The following is a 25,963-nucleotide window of genomic DNA, read 5'->3' as shown; positions in this document are numbered from 1 at the left end:
TTGCATATAATACCCTAAGTACTACACTAATATACAAAGCTTTTCACCTGACGTGAGCAGGTCCTATAAAACCACCGTAACAACACCATACAAGGTTTCTCGCCGTCATGGACAAGCCCCAACCACCCTAAATTATTATAGACCTATTAAGGCCTTTGAGTATCCCATATCCTTGTAAGGATACCATTCACACCTGTACTTTTTGACCAGTACAGTGACGACCACCGTGTGGCTCCGATAAAACTAACCTGGGTCACACCTCTTTCATTCTCACTCCTTCCATCTTCCTTCTAAAGATGTCCAATAAAGCTATGTGCTCTAACATAAACACCATATTTGGGGTTTCGAAAGTGGAGGTAGTTCCAACTCCTCCCAAAAGAAATACGCAAGGCATGTGCTTGTTATAAATGTGATATCACCTGGTTTTCCCATGTGCGGACGAGGGGAAACATGGGTTAACATCACCTTTTCCAAAAGGGATGAAAACAGAGTCAACCCTTATGATAATGGCCCCCTGGTCATCATCGTGCTACATGGAAACTAAGATATCAAATGAGTCTTGATAGATCTTGTGAGATCTACGGACATCCTATTTTGGGATGGTTTTCAAAACTTCAACTCAATCCTAACAATGTCAAACTATTCAGTGGCTCATTAATAGGATTGTCAGGAAAACAGGTACAAGTAAGGGGCCACGTGACCCTAAAGGTAACTTGTGGTGAGGGAGAAATCGACAAGGCAATTAACATTAGTTACCTTATTGTAGATGCCATGTCGCCCTATAATATCATTTTAGATTGACCCACCATCAATCCACTAAGAGCAGTTATATCCACATAGTATTTGGTCTTTAAGTACCCGATTCCTGAAGGGCAAGTTGGTACGATCAATGGAGACTAGCAGATCGCTCAAGAATGCTATCAAAATAGCATAGCGTTAGAGAGTGAAGAGCTCTCCCTTGTTAGATCCCCTCCCTAAAGTCCCAAATTTATACCTCGATTATTAGGCTTGGATGTTGAAAGACTCATGCTCACGAAGGACTTAAGGGAGATCCTAATAAGCCATTCATCCCATCAGGTGACAAAGATAGGTATTTTGCTTATCGAGGAAGAGTAACATGAGCTAGTCGACCAACCCATTAAAAATGTCAACTTGTTTGTCTGGGGCCCCTATGATATACCTGAGATAGACACTAAGGTAGTGAGCCATCATCTCACCATCCATCCCTTTGCCAAACCAATGGTGTAGAGGAATTAGAAAGTTGGAGAGGAGAATAGGGCCACCATTGATGAGGAAGTAGGCAAACTATCAGACGTCGCCAACCTGAACGACGCCTGTCCCAAGGACGCCTATCCACTATCAAACATTGATCGCCTTATTGATGGGTCCTCGGGCTATTACACATTGAGCTTCATGGATGCTTATTCGGGGTATAACCACATTCAGATGGATCCCATGGACACCACTAAAACCTTCTTCATGTCAAATCACGACAATTACTACTACAATGTCATGCCCTTCAAACTCAAGAATATCGGCGCCACCTACCAGCGACCAAATTATGCGGAACCTAAAGATTTATGTTGAAAATATTATATTAAATACTACCTAGGGGTACAACCATGCTGAAGATTTAGAGGATGTTCTGCAGTAAGTCAAGAAGTATAATATGTGCTTAAATCCCTTCTACTGGTCTTTCAGAGTTCAAGCCGATAGGTTTCTAAGGTTCATGGTGACAAAAAGAGGCATTGAAGCCAACCTGGATAAATGTAAGGATGCCATCTTTATGAGAAGCCCCACCAACGTCAAATAAATGCAACAACTCACTAGTTACCTCGCTGCCCTATTTCGCTTCCTCTCATGTATAGGTGACAAGGCTTTCATTTTCTTTGTCACCCTAAAGAAAAAAGAGAGATTAGAGTCGACATTAGAATTCAAGGAGGCATTGTAGAAGGTAAAATCCTTCCTCGCATCGCCTCGCATTCTCAATCACCCGATAGAGGAATCACCACTACTCATATACCTTTCAGTCACAGATTAGGCGATGAACTCAGTACCTGTCCATGAGACGGATAAGGTATAAAGGCTTGTCTATTTTGTGAGAAGGGTGTTCATAGGTACTAAAATTCACAAGAATCTAATGTTAGTTGTCATCCTCGCAACGAGGAACCTAATACCTCATTTTTCAGGGTCACAAAATCTTCGTGAAAACCAACTATCATGTTCGACAGGCCCCAAAGAAGCTAGATTTGGAGGGAATGATGGTGTATTGAGTGGTGTAACTCTTAGCATGTAATATCCAGTATGTCCCAAGAGGAAGCATGAAATCCCAAGCTATGCATATTTTGTGGCAGAATTTAGCTCGCATATGGATGACGAGACGCCCTTATAGTAGGCACTATCAGTTAATGGTGCCTTAAACATGAAGGGGAGCAACATGAAAATAGTCTTGAAAGGATCTAGAGACATACTCATCGAGCAAGCATTGAAGTTTGAGTTCACGACCAACAACAATCCGGAAGAATACGAGGCTATCATTGATGACATGGCTCTCGCCTTAGAAATGGTAGACTTTAGACTGAAAGCCAATAGCGACTCCCGATTTGTTTCTAACCTGGGTCTTCAGACAGTACCATACAAAAGAATCCCAACTGGTAAGATATTTGTAAAAGGTAATAAATGTATCCTCTCGCTTTACTTCTTTTGAAATAGAGCATGTTCCACATGAACAAAAATTTAGAGCAGACCTTCTGTCTAAACTCATCACCTCGAAGGCGACATGGTTTATAATAACAATGATCCAAAAGACTCTCTCTTTCCCCAACATCGAAGCAGGTTTATTCCCTAGGAGTTGTTCCTGAGTCCATTTGAATGTCGCCCATATTGCACTTCTTGAAGGTGGACGAACTCCATTTGGACGAGAGGGAAGCAAGGAGAGTACGAAAGTAGACCACTAAGTACACCCTTATCTCGGGAAAGCTTTATAAAATTAGGACAATGTCTACAATGCTATGGTGTCTGGGCAAGCATGAAACCTCCATGGTACTTGCCAAAGTACACAAGGGTGTCTGCATCAATCATATTGGCGAAAAAGCAATTGCGCACAAGTTTCTAAGGGAAGGATATTATTGGCATACCCTAATGAAGGATAACATTGCCTTCATCAAGAAGGGTAATCAGTTTCAAAGGCATGCCAACCTTCATCATTCCCAATTGAGCTTTTTCAGTCCATGATGGCACCATAGCCTTTATACTAGTGAGGGTGGACATTTTAGGTCCATTCCCCCTAGCACTAGGCCAACTAAAATTGTTGATATTGAGAGTACATTACTTCATAAAATGGACAAAGGCAAAAGTTGTCTCCAAAATCACAACAGAAAGAGTTTTCTGTTTCTAATGACAGAAAATTATATGCACGTTCAGGCTTCCAAGATCCATTGTCTCTAACAACGGGACCCAATTCGCTAGTTTTATGGTCATTGACTTTAATCGAGATCTGGTAGTACAAACAAAGTCTGTATCTGTTATACAACCACAAACCAATGGGAAAGCTAAATCTGCAAACAAGGTAAATTTGAAAGGACTCAAGAAGAAGCTTGATGTTTCCAAAGGTTTATGGGTAGAACTATTTCATGAAATCGTATGGTCATATCAAACCACCCCTCACTCTACCACAAAGGAAAATCCATTTTCCATGGTGTATGGAGAGGACGTCATGTTGCCCATGGAGATTGACCCGCCCTTGTGGCAACTCTCCCTGTTTGATCAAGAGGTAAACAAGGCAGGATTGAAATGTGTAGCGAACCTGATCGATGAATTGAGAGAGGTCACCCATGTAGGAGAATTCTTCACTAAGAATATAGCCACTAGAAGATACAACTTCAACGTCAAGCCAAGGGAGACGCAAGAAGGATATATGGTCTTAAAGAAAGTGGGTTTTCCATCACAATAGGTAAAACTACAACCCAAATGGGAGGTTCCATATGACATATTCCAGAAGTTCCCTCACGGGGCATACAACTTGCAGGAGTTAGACGAACAACTCTTACCCGAAACTTGGAACGCTCTATATCTTAAGTATTATTAAAGTTGATATTATTTGTAAATTATTAATAAACATAAGGACTCAAATCAATAATCCAGATGGGCACTACAATAATCATAATCAAGAATGTTGAACTACAACTAAACTAAACAAACCAACAATTATGCCTTATGATCCAAATGTAGGGGATAACATGGTGTACAAGCAATAACACAAACAAATGACTCAAATAAAAACCCTCACACATAAAATCTACAATATTTGCACACACTTTAAACATTGGGTTTAAGTCTCTTTAAATAGCAATGTAACTCTGGTCTTTTCTTCCCTGGGCATAAAATTTGATCTCATCAAGAATAATAGAGGATTCTATTTTGATTTATTTTTCAAAAAATCTCTAACAAAAGATTTGATTTGTTTAAATTCAAATTTAAATCTCTAATTGATTTTATTTTATCCTTTTAATCTGTCAAACAAATCTAATTAATGCATTGCTAAAAGATAGCAAAAAATTTGATTGAATTACAATAAAAAAAATACACTCAGAACAACATCTATCATGGCTTGCTAACAAAGGCTAGATGTTGCACACATGCTAGAACATATGGCCCTACATGTGTCCTTTATTCACCAAAATGTCTTGTACACTCCATGTTGTATTACATAATGCAATCAATCTAAAATGAACAACATTTTCCCCCTTTAGCAAATTTTGGCAAAATAACTTTCTCAAAATTTGTCATGATGGGCATGAGAAAATATTCAAAGCATAACACACAAGATGGGCAACATAAGCAAACCACAAATAAAACACACAGAGAAAACTGCAGTAGCAGAAGTAACATAAACTCAGAAATTATAAAATATGGTTGCTATATAATCTCAATGCGCCCATGGTCAGGCACACAATCAGTCATGCTTGCACACAAACAAATCCAGTAGTCACTCAAGTTAGTTAGAACATTCATAACTGCCACTGCATCAATCATCATAGTTCCCACACTCATAGATATTAGCTCACACATGCTCATAATTGAAGGCCAGATGCTCCAGCATGTGAGCATAGAATACTCCACAAACACACATAAGAACAACATCATAAGAATTACCATAAGTTCACAAGATTCCACAGGATCATACAAGCATTCATGCATGATTACATTAGACACTCAAGTTAGTACACACACCACAGTTAGTTAGGCATATACTCCTACTTCCCTTTTTTCCCATAACTTGGCAAAGATGTTGAAAGAAGAAAAACTAGATCATAAGGTATCAAATAACCAGGTGCAAAAAAGCGACTCATACATTGTTAGTGGAAACATAACCATAAACACAAATGAGTACCAACTAGAGTAACATAAGTCAAATTTATTATAAAACCACAAAAATAAGCCTAAGAACAAAAGGCAAAAAAAAGCAACTTCAAAACATCTTCAGTTTGATGGCATCAATCTTTAGAGCTTGATTGTTCTTCTTCACTTAAGGATTCTAAGTTGTCAACTTCTCCATCACTAGAAGAATTTTATTTCTCTTCCTCTTCACTATTAGCTTTTCTTCATCCTCAACTTCCTTCTCCTTGGTCATCATTTTCATCAATTCATTCACATTCCTCTTCCGGGTGGTACTTGTAGTAATTGTCTCCTGCAGATTGTTTGATACTTCCATTAGCTCAAGTAAGACATCCTTTCTCGTGGCTTTTGAAATTGGAGAAGAACTTTTCCCTTGATGCTTTACCATAATTTTTGGGATATGTGTCCCCATAAAAAACTTCTTATCAAGGGTCAGAGGCCCAACCTTTTCGCGTGGAGAGTCTTGAGGATCCAAAATTTTAGGATGTTGCTTCAAGATAATTCCAGGGATCAAGCAAGGAAAAGCTATAGGTAGCTTCACAGGAAAAGTATCAACATGCTTCATGGTATGATCAAACACATACTCTCCAAAGTTCAGCTTTGCTTTGGTTCATATTAGGAAGATCTGTTTAGCCAAAGTTGTGGTTAAACTGCAACTGTAATTTGTAGGTGCCCAATTAGATGCACCCATTTTATTCAGAACAACAAACTTCACACTTAGTTTTCCACAAGAGAGTAATACTTTGTTGGGTCATTGTTTCATTTCACCAGTAGTTATTTCCTTTGAAATATTGTAAATGGAGGTAACTTTTTCAGACCTTGCTGACTTGCTTCTTGCCAGATACTCATTAATAATAAAGGGAGAAAACTTCACACACTTCCCTCTAACATAAACCTACTTATACTCTTGACTTCCTACAACATTGAAATCAGGTGACATGTCCATAATGAACTCCTTGACTAGCTTCTCATACCAAGGGCCAAGATCAATTACAATCTTCATCAAACCAGCAACTTTGATCAAGTTCACAATCTCTTTACAATCAAGAGCTTTTGTGTCTAGCTCTCTCTCATAAGCCATTCTTCTTTGATACATATTTCCACTTCTAAATACTTGTTTCAGAATGGAATGACACATTATAAAGAGTAACAGCAGTAACATTCACAAGAATCCATTTTCCATTGTATTTCTCCTTATGGTAGACACAATATCTTGGACATCTGCTTCAGCATCTGTCTCAGAGTCACTTGACTGAACAAGCTTTCTCTTTAGAGAATTATTCTCAATAGGTTTCTCTTCAACCTTTCTTTTCTTACTCACAGGTGTCCTTTGAAGAGTTTTCTTCTTCACAATTTCAATGTTCTCTAGGGAGGACAATTTTTTCTTCTTCTATTTCACCCTTTCAGCCATAGACCTAGCTTTACTCTTCATAACTTTAATAGTAGGTGCTTCGTCAGACTCGGTTTCCTTATCAACATCCACCATGTCTTTAGCTACAATTTTCTCTAGAGGCTTGGTAACACTCTCAATAATCCTCTTCATGATGTTATCAATGGTAATATCATCTTCTTTCTTAGCATGATCAACTTCCACACTTCGTTTACTTTGTGTAGTGTTATACTTTCAAATAACCTTGCCTAGGGCAACAAATTAGGACCGCCCTAGGGAAAGGCAACAACATGAGGTTCCCGAAGGGAGGTACCGCCTCTCTCTTAAGTTTTCCTCGACTTTGAGTGAAAAAATGTGGGATAAGGTGTTTTGAATAAGAGAAAGTCATAGTTATTACTGACCCACGTCTCCCTTGGGAATATGGATTGAACTATCCACCTTTTGACTAGGTGGGCGGTGACCTTTTCCAAGAAAAACCTAGGTATCGGGAAGTCCTATAAATATGTTATCCCTCAAATTTGACAAACTCAAAAGTCATACACACTTATTATTATGCAAAGAGTTCCACGCTCATAGTAGCCTTAACATTGTAAAGCTAATCGCCCGCCTGCAACCTAGTAGCGCCGACCACCAACAGGGGCTCTCACCTCGTGGAAGCTAGTCCCTCAAATAGCCTCACAAATCATCGTAAAGGGATACTCGCTGCAGTGAGCTAGCTCTCACAGTCCCAACTAGTAACCTACCTACTATGGCGTCTGAGTCTCCCTACCCTTACAAGTGGAACACCCACACACATGTACTTTTTAGACAATACAGTGGCCTCCTAGTAAAACTAACATAGGTCACACCTTTCACTCCGATCCTATCATCCTTTTTTTTCTTTCTCTCAGGAGATGACAAACAGAGTCTTGCATGATGCAACAAGCATCATCGTCAAAGGTATCTCCGGGAGGGGCCTCTCAAAGGCCGCTCTTCATGATTCAATTCAAAAAAATTCATGATTCAAATCACGCTTACATGAGTTTCTTTATTCTAATCACAAACATCTTGATTTGAATAATCTTGCATTGACATTTAGTTAAATGCCTGATTTATGTATGTAAAATACATTTTATTGAAGATGATTATTCTAAGAGATGTGCAAAGAATTAATTCTGAGAGACTCAATGACTATAAATATATATGAAATAAGTACAACATCGTAAACTATGTTGAGGAGATTTCCAAAACTGCATCCTCGAATATATGGTTCTATCAAAGGATCGTGGGGTACATATTAATGTACACGGTGTAGCAGGGTTTTCGTTACCTTTAGGTTTATTAACTAAACCAAAAGTCAACATACAATTCGAGTCGCCACCGCACTTTTATTTGTCCAAAGGAAAGGCTAAAAAGCGAACAAAAGCCAAGTAAGAAGTTTTTTCAAATAAAAAACTAATAAAAATGTCAGAGATCTGGGTAAGGGGGTTGGTTATGAAATGAGAAGATTTTACGCACCTAAAACATCCTTAGTACTCTAAGGGAACCCTTTTTGCAAATATGTGTTGTAGGTTGGTATTTGTGAAAAGATTTGAACAAAATATTGGGGGGATGATAAGAGAATAAATTATATTTACAAATTTTGTTGTTTGAATGGATGAACCCATTGCCTACGTACCATCATAAAGGAGGATCAAAACCTCGTAGTTCGGGGTAAAAATCTCAAAGATTGGTGAGTTTATTTGATCAAAAACCTTAAGATCTTTTGTTATCAAGGGGAGAAAACTCAACCTAAACCAACAATTCACCATGTGAGGAAGGCTTCAACATACTAGTGAGGGGTTAACCCTATAATAAGCATGGAAGACTTATAATCCAATCACTAAGGAGAGAGTGAGATTTACATCAACCACTATGATAACTCAAACCTATGACTAATGTTTTTGAAAAGGTTTTAACAAAATGGCCATTGGAACCACAAAACAACTTGAAATGGGTTATATTTACAAGTTAGAGTTATTTACAAAATGAGGTCAAAGTTGGATTAAAGTTTATTCACAATAAGTGTTTATGAAAAGTGTTTTTGAAAAGTCAAAGGCTTAAGGCCTAGGTTTCTAATTTGAAACAAAGTCAAAGTTTTGAAAAAATGATTTTTGGCTTGGTTAGAGTGAGGAGAAGAAGAGAAGGGTTAGTCCTAAAAGCATACAAAGATAAGAGGGGAAAGATAAACCCTTGGAGTTCCTTTTCTTGAAGTCATATAGATGACTCAAGATGCTCGTTTCCTTTGGACTTAGCACACAAAACAAGCAATCAAACACTTTGAATTCAAGCTCCTAGGATCTCCATTTGGCTTGGCTCTTAACTTGGTTATTCATGACAATGGTCCTCTTTTCACAATCTCATAGTGGGATCCCTATCACATAAGAGTAAACATCAAAAAGTTCACAACACAATAAAGGGAATGGACAAAGAATAAGTTTGATGGAGAAGTCCTTTGAGATCAACTTTGAGTTTAGCATTCTAAAGGCATGAGGCCTAGTTGCTCTTCAACAAATTTTGCATTCTAAAGGCATGAGGCCTAGTTTCTCTTGAACTCCTTTAAGCATAGGTAAGTCCTAATTCTAAGTCCTTTATCCTTTTGCACTTGGTTCACAAAAAACAAACACAAAGCAAACACAAGATATCAATATATATACAATAATGGGCTCAAATGAGCAAAAGAAAAATGACATAAACATAAAATATGTGCTCAAGTGAGCAAAGTGAAAATCAATATGAATAATGAGCAAGAAATAAATGGCATTAAAATTAAATGACAAGAAATTAAATGCTCAAATTAAATTTATTAGTTAGTAAGGTTATGTTAGCTTGTCATAAGACAATGTAGTGCTATGTTAAGCAATCGTAAGTGGACTAATGTAGTAGTCACACCTATCTGAGGTCGGTCAATAAAAATATAGGTAAAGAACACAAGTTAGAGATCATGACTAGTAAGCCAAGCTCCATAAACTTGCCATGCCAAAACAAATGGGGAAGGGCCTTGTATTGACTTTAAGTTTTTTGCTTGACCAAGAAGCAACCTATCTTGGAAACAAAACAACTCACTTGATCATGGATCAAGTTGAGTTTGGTTTGGATAAAAGAAGGTTAAATCTCTCATTTGTCAAGACGAATCATAGGACTTTAACTCATTGGCCATTGATGGAAAGAAAGGGATGAAGATGAAAGGGAGGGAAAAAGAAGACCATAATCAAATCCAATTGATCAAATGTGAATCAAATCAACATCAACCAACACCAAACAGAAGAGAAATGAAGATAACAAGTCAAATAGTCAATGGTATTTTTTTGGTATTTTTGAATTAAAATAAAATGCAAATAAAAAAATAAACAAATAAAGTCAAACCTCAAATTCAATTCAAATCAACTTCAAAGAGTCCCATTAAATTCTCATAGGTTCAACATAGTCAAACAAGCTTTGAGTAATTTTCTCACAAATTTTTGAAATCAGAAAGTATTTAAAAACAATTAAAAATAGCACAACATGAATTAAAATCTCAAATAAATCTCAAGTCAAATAAGATATTGATAAGACTATTTTTCATTGACTTATCATGATCCATAGATGCTAGGAAAATATTTTTGGATTTTTCAAAAATCAGAAAGTATTTTAAAATGAATTAAAACTATTAAAAAAATCAAATAATCCATTAATAATATCAAATGAAGTCACAAAAATAATTAAAAATCAAAATATAAAACTAGATTTTTCAAGAAATATTTTGGAGTTGGTCTCACATTTTTATGACTTCAAATGAATTTTTAATGAATTTTTGAAAATCAAATGAATTAACTGAAAATAAAATAAAGTAGAATAAATGGAAAAAACCACAACCACGTGATGGAGCTCATTAATTGACGTGGCAAGGATGAATGGTCCAGATCATAAGGAACACGGTATGTACAAGTCAAGCGCGCCATAACGTGTATTAAAATAAGTAAACACAATGAATGATCAGGATTAAAACGTGGCAACTGGATCCAATGGCTACAAGAGCACACACATGGTGATGGTGGTGGAAACCACCATCTTCTCCGGCCAGACAACTAATTCCGGCCACCAGTTGCATGAAAATGAACTTTATTGAAAATTAAAAACAAGGCCATGGAAATGAAGCTCGTGTGATGTAGATCATCACTGTACCATTGGATCTTCCTCACTCTTCCTATATTGAGAGAAACGTGAAGAAGAAGATCATGGTGTTCAAACTGTAAGCTCATGAAATGATGAATTGAAAGCACCAATGGCTTGCCTCAAGTGTGAGGACTTCAGAAAACCACACAAACACAAGAATGCTACATTGAATTAAGAGTTCTAAATCCAAAAAGTTTGAATTTATACCTCTGAGTTGAAGCACTTCAGGCCACGAATCCTCCAAGTTCTTTGCTCCTCTTTGATCTATGGATGTAGGGGAAGTGAAAGGCTAAGGAATTAGGCTTTGAAGCTCAGCTAATGATGCTGAATTTCAAGCTCGAAAGTGAGAACAAAAATTGAACAATTCCTTTTGTATGGCTATGGTTTCAATGCTGCAGCAATTCAGATCTCCAAAAGGTTGCTAAATGAATGAGAGGAAGTGGTTATTTATAGCTGAAGGTAGCCGAATCCCACGCTTCTTTCATGTGCATGGCCAATTGAAAATGCATTGCATGGGCCTGTATAGGCGTGTGGAAGGCCCAATGATGGATGCAAAAGCTTGCTGAGTTCACATGGAAAGGATTTGGGTGTGCATTTTGGAGGGAACTAGCTTGCACATTCAAGTTTCATCATGAAATACCAAAATGCACATAAATGGAAAGGTCTTCGAAACTCACCAATGGTAAGTCCAAAAGAGTAATGTGAGTAATGGTTGGAAAGCCCTTGAAGTAAGGAACCAAAGTCATGTTGGGAAAAAATTCATTTGGCATTTGGAAATTGATGGAAACTGGATGTGAAAATCCAAGTACAAAACATGTTTAAGTCATTTTGAAAATTTCCCCCAAAAGCAAGCTTAATCAAACCCCTCTGTTTTCATGATGCAATATTCAAATGGGAAACCCTCCAACATAAAAGTTGTAGATAGTTTCAATATGATAAATTTAGACTCAAAGTTTGAATTATTTGGATTTTCTATGATAAAGTTATGGGCATTTGAAGTTGGGTACTTTTTCAAATTCAATGAATTAGGTCCAATATGACCTATAATGTTTTGTATTATCACATGTATTTATTTTAGGATTATGAAATTTTGTCAAACATAAAATTTGAATTAGACATCTCATGATTTCCAATTCATTTGGTATCACCTCAAAATCATAAAAATTAAGGAAGTTATGTCCTTGGTAAGTTGACCCAAAATTAGGGTTTCCGTCAAAATGACCTATAATGTTTTGAAATGAATGATGATCTTCCAAGTTTCAAATGGATTTTTGATGAACATTAAAGTTGTTCATATGGTTCTTAAGAACAATTTTTTTCTTTTGGTCATCTACATTTGACAAACACATCAAAAGTTGTATCTCCATGGACCTCAGTTTAGTTAGATGACTTGACTGGTCAACTTTTCAAGGCCCAAACTTCCAATCTTGATGAATAAATGATTTAAAGGCCTCAAATAGGCTCATATATGCATAAAATGATGAATGAAAGAACTTCCCTTGATTGAAATTTGATCAGAGGTTGAGATTGCTTCATGGGCAAGGCACAGTCAAAGCATAATGAATTTAGGGTTTCCTTGGGAAACAAACCTCAAGCCCTTTGGGTTACCTTGATCAAATTGGAAAATTTAGATACTTGGGAGGCATATATGATGATTAGGAACTTTATGGACCACTCTCATGCTTTTTCTCATCTTCATCTAGCCATTTCATTGGGCTTAGGAGCCTCCTATGAGCATTGTGGAGCACATGATCACTTGAGCTTCAAAACAAAAAGAGTTAATGACATATTTTTGTGCTTTTGGTTAGTAATCAAATAAGAAAAGAAATAATATACAATACAAGCATGCCTGGTGGTCTCAAAACACTCAAACAAGTCCCAACCCTAGGGTTAGGGAGTCAAACATGCTATGATCCTTGAGGCAATGCACTTGTGCAACAACATGATGCCATGAGGGATCTTAGGGTCAAAATTAGGGTCTTACAGATGCCCCTATTTAAGGTCGTTCTAGCTGGAGATATAAAGGTTAAAATCTTCGTCTCGATGAGATAGAATGAGCTTAAATAAAAACAAAGAGACGAATTTTGGTCCCTAAGAGACCTCATGATGCAAATGTATGCATGCAAAATAAAATCTTCACGGTGAATAATTTCCACTAAGGAAAAGAAATCGGGAGAAACTGAAAATCCATAGGAGTAACACGCTCACTAGGGAGACAGAGACTCTGGGGGGAAATAAGGTAAAAATGTGTGAGCAGGTCACGACTTGAAAACTTGTTGGGATATACGAAGGGATTCCACGAAAATAAATCGATGGAAAGACTCGAGCTGACGCAAAGATGCATGTATTGGGGAATATACCAATATAATAAAACTATCCACAAAGGATACATCGGATGAAATCCGGAATCAGACGGGGATGTTCACAAAGGACTCAACTGAGGAAGAAACAACAAGATATTACCGGTTAGTGGGTAATAAACTCAAAGTGAGACATGTTATCAAAACACCGGTTACTGGGTGAGAGAATAACACACTCAGGGAGAAAGAATATCTAAGACCGGTATAAGGGTGAGAGATATCAATCATCCGAACATCTGAGGACCCAAAAGGTACATCTCAACTCAGGAAAATCTGACTCCACAGGGGACAAAAAGTCATAATAGGGAGCAGAAGGAAGGAACACCAGGGATACCGGTTACTGGGTATATAATAGGTGACCAACCAGGCGTGAATTGGGAACATATCCAAGACACTCATCATCCGAAAGGAGGGATGAAAAAGCAAACTCGACTTACAGGGTGGACATTCGATTCCACAAGGAAATATGAATCTTACTCGATTGGGGAAGGAGAAAGACTTCGACTGAAGAGCGCATGAGATATATTATCTATTACCGTCGTGACGTAGATAACATACTCGCATGAAAGATTATCCATAACCGGTTACTGGGTTAATGAAGGATAAATTGACCGAAAAGAAAGGACATCGGGATACTAGTTACTGGGTATATAATGATGAGCAATCAGAAGGAGAAACAATCATTACCAAACAAGGGTAAATGAAAGATGACTCGCAAGGGATAAATTTCCTGACAAAAGCAATTATCCAAGAGATATATCACTGATTACTGGGTGGTATACTCAAAAACGAAGGAATATCAAAACCGGTTACTGGGTAAAGATAACCAACAAAGAGGGGATTACATCTACCGGTTACTAGGTAGAAAACCACAAGGTCCGCTGGGGAAAGGATAAACAATTACTGGTTACTGAGAAATTGAGAAACTAAACCACAGGGAACTGCAGGGGATAACAAGAAAGGAAAGTCAATCCAGGAACAAACTAGAAAGACACAATCAAACAAGACTCAACCCGATGAGGATATAACTCAGGGGAGTAATTCCGTCCCGATATGCAACTGGGGAGGAAACTGAAACAATAATCATCCACGAGGACATAACTCAGTGGGGAAGAAAGAAGAAAAAGATAGACACTTTCTGCCTATGGTGCGGACTCTATATGGAGAGATCAGACTCAAACATCTGCTTGGGGATGAACATTTCACCAATAGCAGCGGGTAACAAGCAAAGATATATGGAAAAGGATGCAATCATGAATATCTGAATGCTATGATTATGCATGTATATGCATGATTTGTGTATGATTAATTATGACAAACAGACATATCTGACACAAACAAGTCCAAGAATCACAAATGGACACTCGGCAAACAATCCTGATATAAGGAAGATGCAAAAGAACCTGCCGGGGAGTTTCCATCAATTCTCTCGGGGATAGGTGGTTAATAACGATAAGATTCACCAGAGAAGACACTCTATTGGGGAAGCTTAACAAGGAACGATATGAAACTCTGTGGGGAACAACCACCAACTAGATGCACATCAATCAAAACACTCCCTTCTATCTGCTGGAGAGGAAACTCTACTAAGGGGAGAAATAACATTTTGCTCCACTGGGGAAGGAAATAAACATCTTCAACACCAGCTCTCGATGCTAGAAGAAATCTTCAGACCCAGAGAAGATACCAACATCAAACTTGGCTCAGGCAACCCTACTGAGGACAAGCTGCAAATGTTCTCGATGGAACTACCCTGGCTGAGGAAATCAGAAATGAATCCTTCGGCAACAAGCGACATTCTAGGGATGAAAATGGAAACAAGCCCTTCATCAATTTCTCTAGGCAACTTCCTACTGAGGAGACAATTATCTGGAAAGATAGCTCTGCAGGGAACACATGCTTACTCCGCTAGGGACTTCTACTCATGCTAGGGAAAGACAAACTTTCTCGTGAGTAGATAGAATATCAAATTTTATCAATCTATAAGGGATTTTAGGTTAGTTCACATAAGGGATGACAACCATATAATTGATAAAACCCAAATGCTAGGGCCTGATATAGAGGGATACACGTCTCTAAAAGATCAAAGCAAGAATTGGAACAAAAGGGATCATCCATAGATCAACCATACAACCAATCATGGATTGTTAAGACTCCTCGGGGGAAACAAGCATGTATGCACAAACAAACTATCCGGGAGTGCGTTGGATGAACATCCACCAACTCCGCTAGGAGAAAACAATCCAATCAGATAGATCAATCTACTGTCATCAAAGAGAACTTCTCATATCAGATTCTCTGGGAAGCTGATGATGTATCATTCTTCCTGCGCTTGCTGGGGAGACAACTTGAAAGTTGATGAAGAGGATAAAATGCCAGAATATCAACAAATGTCTTACCCTTTTGATGATCATACTATCCTTGGGAAAGCACTGAAGACATTCCACTTATCCTTTCAATCATTGTGAATGTTCATTTTGTTTAAAACAATTTATTTATGAAAAATTTATTTGTTTAAAATAATGATATTCATCAATTAAAAACATGAAAACATTTGTTAAACAGAAACAAATAAGAGTGCAAAGAATTGGATAAAGGCTCAAATTTATTTAAAAGAATGGTAGTCCGCAAATGGCGAGACTCCATGGATCTTTACAAATTTGAAATTGGTGATATACATGGAAAAAGGGCTACATTGAACATAATGACCATTTCTCCACCAACTCTGAATCCACTGTATTTGAAACTTCGGTTGATGATAACTGAGCGAGAATCTTTGACAGATGACAGTTGTAGAACAAAGTCTTGTCTGGATGCAGTTACTTGCCAAATCCCTAATTTTTTTTGCCTAGATTTCCCCAGGAGAGGTACTCAATCTAGCGGGACATATATATTTTTTCCATGTCTCTAAGTTTTGCCTGGACCGCCCTTTCGGGTTTTCAATCCACCGAGACGCTCATTTTTGCCTAAGCCGCCCTTTTGGGTTTTCAACTTAGCGAGTTATTCTGTTTTTATTTTTAGGCGAATTATTTCTTGATTGCATCTGAATTCACAGGACGAGTGAAATCCTCCCCATCCATAGTTGTAAGCAACAAAGCACTGCCTGAAAAGGCTCTCTTAACCACGTATGAACCTTCATAGTTTGGAGTCCACTTGCCCCTGGAATCGGGCGCGAAAGATAAGACTTTCTTGAGTACGAGGTCACCTTTCAAGAATACACGAGGCTTGACCTTCTTATCAAAAGCTCTCTTCATCCTCTGTTGATACAACTGACCATGGCACATGGTAGTTAATCTCTTCTCTTCAATCAAATTCAGTTGGTCAAAACGACTCTGAACCCATTCAGCCTCAGTCAACTTGGCCTCCATCAAGACTCTCATTGATGGGATCTCGACCTCTACGGGGAGCACAACCTCCATGCCGTATACAAGCGAGAAAGGGGTTGCCCCTGTTAAAGTGCGGACGGATGTACGATAGCCATGCAAAGCAAATGGCAGCATCTCATGCCAATCTTTGTATGTAATAACCATCTTTTGAATAATATTCTTGATGTTCTTGTTAGCAGCTTCAACAGCCCCATTCATCTTGGGTCTATAGGGAGAAGAATTATGATGTGCAATTTTGAACTCGCTACACAGCTCTTTCATCATCTTATTATTCAAGTTGGATCCATTATCAGTAATGATCTTGTCTGGCACACCATATCGGCATATGAGTTGGTTCTTGATTAACTTCACAACCACCTACCTGGTCACATTTGCATACGATGCCGCTTCAACCCACTTGGTGAATTAATCAATGGCTACGAGAATAAAACGATGATCGTTCGACGCCTTAGGTTCAATCATGCCAATCATGTCAATTCCCCACATGGAGAAAGGCCATGGTGAGGAAATAACATTCAGAAGTTTCCGGGGAACATGAATCTTATTCGCATAAATCTGACACTTGTGGCATTTCTTCACGTATTTGCAACAGTCAAACTCCATTGTCAGCCAATAGTAGCATGCTCTCAACATCTTCTTCGCCATAGCATGTCCCTTTGAATGAGTACCAAATGAACCCTCATGGACTTCAGTCATCAACATGTTTGCTTCGTGTCTATCCATGCACCTAAGCAGAACCATGTCAAAATTCCTCTTGTAAAGCACATCACCATTAAGGTAGAAACTGCTAGATAATCTCCTCAAAGTCTTCTTATCTTTAACAGATGCCCTAGGCGGGTAAGTTTGACTTTGAAGAAAACACTTGATATCATAATACCACAGCTTATCATCTTTCACCTTTTCAACTGCAAACACGTGAGCTGATCTATCTAAGCGCATCATAGTAATATTTGGGACTTCATTCCAATAATTGACAGCAATCATTGAAGCAAGCATAGCGAGAGCATCCGCCATCCGATTCTCATCTCGAGAATATGATGAAAGTCAACCTTAGTAAAGAAAGTTGAAATCCTCCTCGCATAATCTCTATATGGGATGAGGCCAGGCTGATTCGTCTCCCATTCACCCTTAATATGATTAACAACAAGGGCTGACTCGCCATAAACATCAAGATGTTTGATCCTAAGATCAATACATTCTTCCAAACCCATAATACACGCCTCATATTCCATCATATTATTCGTGCATTTGAAAGTTAGCCTTGCTATAAAAGGAAAATGTGTGCCTTGAGGAGTAATAATCACTACCCCAATACCATTTCCATACTGATTAACAGCGCCATCAAACACCATACCCCATCGGGAACCAGGCTTTGGCCCTTCATTGAGCGTAGGCTCATCACAATCCTTCATTTTCAAATACAGAATCTCCTCATCAGAGAAGTCGTATTGAACATATTGATAATCTTCAATTGGTTGATGCGCCAAATGGTCAGCCAAGATACTACCTTTAATAGCTTTTTGAGCTCGATACTCAATATCATACTCAGATAACAGCATCTGCCAACGGGCAATTCTCCCAGTCAAAGCAGGCTTCTCAAAGATATACTTGATCGGATCCATTTTGGATATCAACCAAGTTGTATGATTCAACATATACTGGTGTAAACGTTTAGCGGCCCAAGCCAAAGCATAACATGTCTTCTCAAGCATTGAGTACCGAGACTCACAGTCAGTGAACTTCTTACTCAAGTAGTATATCGCATATTCTTTCTTTCTTGATTCATCTTGCTGACCTAGGACACACCCCATGGAATCATCAAGCACAGTCAAGTACATAATCAATGGTCTCCCTTCAACAGGAGGGGACATAATCGAAGGCTCGGACATATACTCTTTGATATTGTCAAAGGCCTTTTGGCAATCCTCGGTCCAATCATGACACTGATCTTTCCGGAGGAGCTTGAATATAGGCGCACATGTGGCAGTCATGTGGGATATAAATCTCGAAATGTAATTCAAGCGGCCAAGAAAACCTCAGACTTGCTTCTCAGTTTTGGGCGCAGGCATCTCCTGTATTGCTTTGACCTTGGCATGATCAACCTCAATACCTCTCTCGCTGACAAGAAAGCCCAATAATTTGCCGGAACGGACTCCAAATGTACACTTGTTCGGATTCAAGCGGAGTTTGTACTTCCTCAAACGCTGGAAAAGCTTCAACAAGTGTTCTACATGTTCAACTTCCGTTTTCGACTTTGCAATCATATCATCAACATACACCTCGGTCTCTTTGTGCATCATATCATGAAACAAGGTAGTCATAGCACGTTGATACGTGGCTCCGACGTTCTTCAAACCGAAGGGCATCACTCGATAACAGAATGTTCCCTAAGGTGTGATGAATGTTGTCTTCTCCATATCCTCGGGTGCCATTTTAATCTGATTATAATCGGAAAATCCGTCCATAAATGAAAAGACATTGAATTTAGCCGTATTGTCTACCAACATATCAATGTGTGGCAGAGGAAAATCATCTTTTGGACTAGCTTTATTCAAGTCACGCTAATCCACACACATTCAGACTTTTCCATCTTTCTTAGGCACGGGCACGATATTGGCCACCCATTGAGGATATGTAGAAGTCACCAAAAACCCCGCATCGATTTGCTTCTGCACTTCTTCTTTAATCTTCACTGCCATATCGGGATGAGTTCTTCTGAGGTTTTGCTTCACAGGCACACACTCAAGCTTCAATGGCAAGAAATGTTGCACGATATCAGTATCTAGACCAGGCATGTCTTCATACGACCATGCAAAGACGTTGACATATTCTCGTAGCAACTCAATCAACCCCTTCTTAACAGACTCTTCAAGGAGTGCCCCAATCTTCACTTCACGAATGCAATCTTCAGACCCCAAGTTGATTGTTTCCAAATTCTCAAGATGTGGCTGAATGATCTTCTCCTCGTGCTCAAGCAGACGGGTAATCTCATCAAGAATATCTTCAACGTCATCTTCTTCTGCCTCAAATACAGGGGACTCAAAGTTGGGAGATGGTGTTGGATCATTATGTTCAATGGGTTTGATTAACCTGCATAATGATTTTGAGTATAAAAGAGATTTCAGATTTCAAACAAGGCAAATCATTATGCAGATGAAAAATTGATTTTATTTTCTTTTTTTTAGCGTTTTATGGTGATCACCAATTTCATGTGAAAAGCAAAAAATGAAAAATAATTTGGAAAACAAACATTTAACATGCGATTATTAAATGAATATCATTGTATTAATCAATTATGCCAACAATGTCTTCACTTCTCCTTTTGGCATGGGAGAAAGGTTTTTAAACAAAATGAACACATTACGTTGACTTATGGATAACTCTTGGAACATCAACAGCGACCCAATTATTGTAGATTCCTCCAGGTATGACAAAGTTGCCAAGGTCTTCCTCTTCATCTTCTTCAACGATGGCAACAGCTTCCTGATCTTCAATGGTGTGGATGAAACCTCCACTCTAAAACAGCCCAAGATCATTGGAAACACCAGAAGATAACCCTATACCAGTCCGAGACTTATTATCTTTCAACCTGATCATTTTCCCCAAACCATTAGTTGCACCATGCTCAATGGCCAACTTCGCGTCATTATAAGAGACAAATGAAGAAAGTCCTTTCCTTGAAGGCTCATCAATAGACAAGGCTTGGACGGAGTTCCAACCTCATCCTCAACATCAATGTAGGAAAAGGAAGATAAATGGCTGACCAAGAGAGCCTTCTCTCCCCCTATCACCACCAACTTCTTGTTCTTGACGAACTTCAACTTTTGGTGTAGGGTGGATGTCACGGCGCCTGCCTCGTGAGTCCATGGTCTACCAAGCAAACAGCTGTACGACAGATGTATATCCATGACCTGGAAAGTGATCTGGAAATCACTAGGTCCAATCTTGATCGGGAGGTCTAATTCACTGATCACAGTTTTGCACGATCCATCAAAAGCCTTCACTACCATTCCACTTTGCCTCATGGGAGGTCCCTGATATGAAAGTTTGGCAAGAGTGGATTTTGGAAATACATTGAGTGATGACCCTGTGTCCACAAACACATTGGACATGGCATCATCTTTACAGTTCATAGATATATGTAAAGCCAAATTGTGGTCTTTTCCCTCCTCGGGAAGATCATCATCACAGAAGCTCAAATTGTTGCAGGCAGTTATATTTGCAACAATGCTGTCAAACTGCTCAATTGTGACATCGTGGTCCACGCATGCCACGTCCAACAACCTTTGCAACGCTTCACGGTGTGGCTCTGAATTCATCAACAAAGATAAGACAGATATCTTTGATGGAGTTTGAAGCAACCGATCCACAACATTATACTCACTCCTCTTGATGAGCCTCAACATCTCATCACCATCCTTTTTTAACATGCCAGACTAGCCAACCAGGATAGGAGCTTTAACAGATTTATCAACAACATGGTCAACACCCATCACAACAGGAGTAGAATGATTCAAAGAAGAAGTCCCCATAGGACCAGCAGGACTGACAATGCCCCCCTTCACGACATCTTCATGGGATTTCGGATGAGCCGAGAAAACACGACCACTACGGGTCACTCCACTAACGTCGAAAATGCTTACCACAGAGGTTGAGGTCAACGACACCTCCTTCCCATCCTCCAGCATAACTGCATTATAACAGTACGGGACCGCTTTATTTGATACATACAGGACAGGGCCCGCTGGCTTGATCACAAGAGTTGGCAACATCTTCTTCTTGCTGTCATCATACTTGATAACAATAGGATCAGGAATATTGAATACTGGAGTAATAACATCAACTTCGTCCTCATTACGATTCTGAAGTATCTCAATCATCCCTTGGTCTATCATCTCTTGGATGTCCTTTCTGACTTAACGACATCCTCTTTCATTGATAGTGCACACCTGGCACCTATCATGATCATGCTCATAATGATTGTGTTCACACAACAACTTATGCATCTCTACCAAGGATTTCCTTATGTCATTCACATAAAGGACTTTGTATTTGCCAGGGCACCCCTGAACCATATTAACAGTTGACTTCCCATGCTCGGGCAATGGGTTCTTCTTCACATTTGGGCCTACATCCTCAAAGAATAGTATCCCGCTCCTCACAAGGTCTTGCACCTTGGTCTTCAAAAGAAAACAATTCTCCACGTCATGTCCGGGAGCACCGGAATGATACACACAGTGAAGTTCGGGCTTGTACCACCATTGAGGATTGGCTGGCACAGCAGGAGGATCACGCGAAGTTATCAGCTTCCTATCAATTAAGGAAGGATAAAGTTCAGCATATGTCATAGGAATTGGGTCAAAAGTTACCCTCTTCCTCTCAGAGTTGCTGGTGCTGGTGTTGTTATTGTTGCGAGGTTGGTAAGCCTGTTGTTGACGATGTTGTTGTTGTGGTTGTTGTTGAACTTCTCTGAAAGCAGGTGCTATATGAGCCACCTGGTGTTGATTAACAGTTGGTCAGACCTCTTTCCTCCTCACAGAGGGCCTTTTCTTAACATGGGAAGAAACAACATGAGTCTCCCCTTATTTCTTCCTGGCGAATCCCCCATACTTCTTTGCCGAGGAACCATCGTCACGAGACACGCGTCCTTCACGGACCCCTTCTTCTAGCCTCATCCCATTATTTACCATTTCGGTAAAGTCCGAGGGAGCACTAGCAATCATGCGCTTATAGTATAAAGAGCTTAAAGTCTTCAAGAAGATCTTTGTCATCTCCTTCTCCTCCAAGGGTGGCACTATCTGAGCTGGCAATTCTCGCCACCTCTGGGTGTATTCCTTGAAGGCCTCCTTGTCCTTCTGGGACATCGCCCTCAGCTGATCCCGGTCTGGAGCTATGTCTACATTATATTTATACTGCTTTACAAAAGCCTCTCCAAGATCATTGAAAGTGTGGATGCTTGCACTCTCCAGCCCCATATACCACCGGAGCGTAGCACCTATCAGGCTGTCCTGGAAATAGTGAATCAACAAATGATTGTTGTCTGTTTAGGTTGACATCTTGCGAGCTTACATCACAAGATGGCTGAGTGGGCACGTGTTTCCCTTGTACTTCTCAAAGTCAGGCACTTTGAATTTAACTGGGATTTTAACGTTGGGCACCAGGCACAATTCAGCAACACTCTTCCCAAAAAGGTCCCTACCTCTCAAAGTCTTCAGTTCCTTGCGCAGCTCAAGGAATTGATCTTTCATTTCATCCATTTTCTCATATACGTCCGGGCCCTCAGATGGCTCAGAATGATAAATGGTGTCTTCCACATGAGGTAAGGTGTGCACAACGGGAGGTGGCACAGACAGGATCGGGTTAGATGTCGGCAAAGAAGCGAAGGTGGGAGCGAAGCCCTCTGGCACGAAGTTAGATGGCATTCCCCAAGGGAATCCAGTTGGCATATTAGGAGCGAAGTGGGTGGTGGCAGCAGGCACTGTCGAAGTAGCCACTTCAAAGATGACTGTCCTCGCGAGAGAAGTTACAGGAGTTGGTGAAGCTTGACTTTGCACAGCAAGGACTGACTCCATCATGGCAGTCAGTCTAGCAATCTCTTCCTTTAGATCTTTGTTCTCTTGTTCGAGGTGTTACATGATCTTCTGATGATTTTCTCAGGTGTTATACCACTGATCATGGCTTGTCTTCAAAATAAATGAAGAGCAAAGAGTTAGACCACTGATCAAGAGCTCAGAACAAAGCCTGCTTATGCATATGATGCATGCAATGCTGGTGCATATGATTTTTTTTATCGAAGGAAATTTATAAGGATATATTTGCAAATGTTTGAAAAATATTGAACTTTTAAGACATATATGGAATACTCATAGCAATAATATTTGGAAACTTTTTACACCAAAGAAGTAGTACAGTCTTGGTAACCAAATACAATACAAGAGAAAAGGAGAATAAACATCCTATGGAGCCCTAGAAGCAATTGTCCAAAGCCTTCGAGATCAGAAGATAAGTCGCACGAAGCCTCTTCACCTCTCTCTCATAAGCTGCTTCCATGTCGGCCTTCTCCTTGGCGAGCTGATCGTACTTCCTCTTCCAAAACCTAGACGAATGAGTAAGGAGAGAAGTAACCATATCATCGGGCTCATCAATAACCTGATGCTCTAGAAACTCTATCATTGCATCCTTATCCTTGAGCTGCTAAAGAAGTTCCTCACGCTGACGAACCCATGCACGCGACCGATCTTCGTCTCTTAACTCCTCTACTCCTTGATTAGGGAGGGTTGAAGGCCCAACCATAACCATAGGGGTAGGTCTCGGATACTCGTACGTCATGCGGTACTCAAGAGCTCTCTTCCTCACCCAAGAGGTGTAAGGTTCCAAAGCAATACATTTCTTCGGACCAAGCTCATTCCTCCCTTTTTTATGAACCTTGTGCCAGGCGTGGACCATCCTATCCTTCAAGTTTTGGGGGATCTTTACGCTCTTGAAAGAACAAGCCTTCCAATAAAATGTTGTTAGGTTTATCCTTTAATGGGAACCCAAGCTGACGGCGAGCCAAAGCAGGGTTGTAGTTAATTCCACCACATGTACCAAGAAGAGGTACATTGGAGAACTCACCACAAGAGTCAATAATCTGAACGCTGTCATAAACTCGATTATACCAAGAGATATCATCATTAGTGAGAGACATAAGTCTCTTGGACCACCGTAGACATCCCTTGTTCTCCTTGAAGGCAAGCGTCTGAGGCAAGTGCGAAATAAACCACTTGTACAACAGAGGCAAACAACACGCAATGGCACCACCACCCTTTGTATTCCTCATATGCAAAGAGAAATAAGTGTCACCCAACAGAGTCGGAACGGGATTAAGAGAAGAGAAAATCCTAATAGCGTTCACATCCACGAAGTTGTCGATGTTGGGAAATAACACTAGCCCATAGATGAGGAGTACAAATATGGCTTCAAAAGCTTCCTTACTCGTGGCCTTCCCAAACAAAGTAGCTTTGGAAATCAGAAAATCAGAAGGGAGACCTTGAATTCCACCTTTGGTAGTCATATAGGCAACAATGTCAGATACATTCACATGAAGCATGAAGAAGAAGGAAACTAGCCGAAGAGAGGAACCGGAGAGAGGAAGTATCTACTTCTTCACTTGTTCAAATCGAAGAAGTGGTTGTAGAGGCTTGTGAAGGAAACATGGCGGATGACACTCCTACCGAAATGTCTGCTAATAGTCCAAGAAGGAATACTCAATTTACTCGTGGAGGAAGGAATACAGAGATGAAGACCGGAATCCTCCAACTTCTTTATGCAAATCCATTCACCGGAATGGACCATGAGGATCCGTATACCCATCTCATCAAATTCTATGAGATTGCGGGTTCTACGGGAATTGACGAAACGGGCGAAGAAGCATTATTCAAGAGGATGTTCCCACACTCCTTAGTGGGAAAGGCAAAAGAGTGGTATCTTGATCAAGCACCAAGAGTGATGACGGATTGGGATTTGCTAGAAGAAAAGTTCTTAGAAAGATGTTTCCCTCAATCCCGATTCATGGAAGCCAAAACGGCTATTGCGGTATTCACTCAAGGAAGCAACGAGTCTCTAAATGAGGCTTGGGAAAGATTCAAGTCAATATTGAGAAAATGCAAAGGCCATGGTTTTGATGAGCTCACTCAAATCCATATTTTTCTAAATGGGCTCCAATCAACTCACAAGACACTTTTGGATGCTACCGCGGGTGTCTCTCTTATGCCAAAGAATGCGGAAGAAGCAAAAGTCATTATTGACCGGATGGCACTCAATGATCGTCAAAGTCAACATGATCGTAGTCCTTCACAACGTAAACCGAGAGTTCTTGAGTTAAATACCAATGATGCTATTCTTGCTCAAAACAAGCTACTTTCTCAACAAGTGGAGTTTCTCACTCAACAAATGGCCAAGCTTCCACAACAAATGAAGGAAATTCAAGGGTCTCAAGTTTGACATCAAGTAGCATGTTGCGAATTATGTCAAGGAGATCATCCAATCGGTTTTTGCCCTCCACTAGAAGAAGTGAGTTATGTGAACAATCAAAATCAAGGCTACCAAATACAACCTCCCAACAACTCATATCCAAGAAACAATCAAGGTTATCAACCATCAAGGTTCAATAACCAAAATTTCAGCAACAAAGTCATTATCAACACCCAAACTCTCAAGGGCAACAATCGCAAGGAGGAAATTCAAAGCTAGAGGACACTCTTCAATAATTCATGCAA

This window comes from Lathyrus oleraceus, chromosome 7 (genome assembly GCF_024323335.1).
Source record: "Lathyrus oleraceus cultivar Zhongwan6 chromosome 7, CAAS_Psat_ZW6_1.0, whole genome shotgun sequence".
Taxonomy (NCBI): Eukaryota; Viridiplantae; Streptophyta; class Magnoliopsida; order Fabales; family Fabaceae; genus Lathyrus; species Lathyrus oleraceus.
Note: the sequence above shows the minus strand (reverse complement) of the source record.